The sequence below is a fragment of the Dipodomys ordii genome, unplaced genomic scaffold (genome assembly GCF_000151885.1).
Source record: "Dipodomys ordii isolate 6190 unplaced genomic scaffold, Dord_2.0 Scaffold41, whole genome shotgun sequence".
In the NCBI taxonomy this organism is placed as follows: Eukaryota; Metazoa; Chordata; class Mammalia; order Rodentia; family Heteromyidae; genus Dipodomys; species Dipodomys ordii.
In genome coordinates this window covers 5,012,599-5,013,527 of record NW_012267257.1, presented here as the reverse complement: position 1 = coordinate 5,013,527, position 929 = coordinate 5,012,599, and the positions used below count along the sequence as shown (strand labels likewise).

The 929-nt window shown below is 63.0% G+C and overlaps 1 protein-coding gene across 2 annotated transcripts in view; it reads left to right on the top strand.

Annotated features, from left to right (window-relative positions):
• Nucleotides 1-456: 456 nt before the first annotated feature.
• Nucleotides 457-929, top strand: part of Parp8 (poly (ADP-ribose) polymerase family, member 8) — a 168,743-nt gene continuing 168,270 nt past the window's right edge. The window contains exon 1 of one of the 2 annotated variants that reach the window (XM_013018605.1): nucleotides 457-462. The gene's annotated coding sequence lies outside the window, so the exon portion shown is untranslated. Of the gene's footprint in view, nucleotides 463-689; nucleotides 713-929 lie in introns of those variants that run through there. The other variant, XM_013018604.1, reaches the window with a different exon arrangement.

Sequence of the window (929 nt, the reverse complement as noted above, 5' to 3'; positions counted from 1 at the left end):
AACAGACACAAGTAGGAGGGAAGGACTGGAGAATCTCAGAAGGGGTTGTGTTGATAGAGAGCTCCCAGGACTTCGACCTGGGAGGGGGGTTAAACAATAAATTAAAGCCCCAATGTCAGACATCATCACTAAAGGAATGGGTGTCATTTCCATGCCACCCCCCCCCAAATCTGGCCTGATGTGACACCAAGCAAAGATTTGTTGCCGTTATTTCTTCATTTTTACAGACAGATTTTCTGTCTTTGCTCCTCCCCCCCCCCCACTCTCTCTCTCTCCTAGCCACTCCGGTTTGGGTTTTCCATATGACTCATAATAATTCCTTTTTGAAAGTGGAGTGGAATTCATAAAAGTGGTGGGAAGGGAGGGGGAGAAGGGGGAGGGCAGCGAGCCCCGAGGCGGGGAAGGGGGGGGAGGGAGCCTTCAGTACCTACACGGTCAGTTCAGCTCCCGGCGCCAGTGGAGGTCGGTGGGGAGGGGGGAGGGCCCGGGGATACGGGCGGGGTGGGGATGGCCGCTACTAGCAGAGCTCCAGCGTGGCGCGACCGGCCTGGGTGACAGGCGGGCGAGAGAGTGCAGGAGGGTCTGCGGCGCTGCAGCAGCCCGGGCACGGCCGCCGCCCGCCCGCGGGCGCGAGTGTGCGTGAGTGTGTGCACAGTGTGTGTGTGTGTGTGCAAGGCAGGGCCGGCGTGCGGGCCGCCAGGGGCGTGCGCGCGTGAGTCGAAGCGGGAGGGGGGGCTCCCTGCCGCGCCCCCCCACCCCCGCCCCCGGACCCTCCTCCCCCCCAACCCCGGCGCGGGAAGGGAGGGGGAGAAGGAGGGAGAAAGTGCGCCTCGGTGTCATCACCAGCCATTGTCAGCCGCGGAGGAAATTGGAATCCAGCGGCCGCGGCAGCAGCAGCTGGGCGGCCACATCTGGGAATGCAAAGCCGG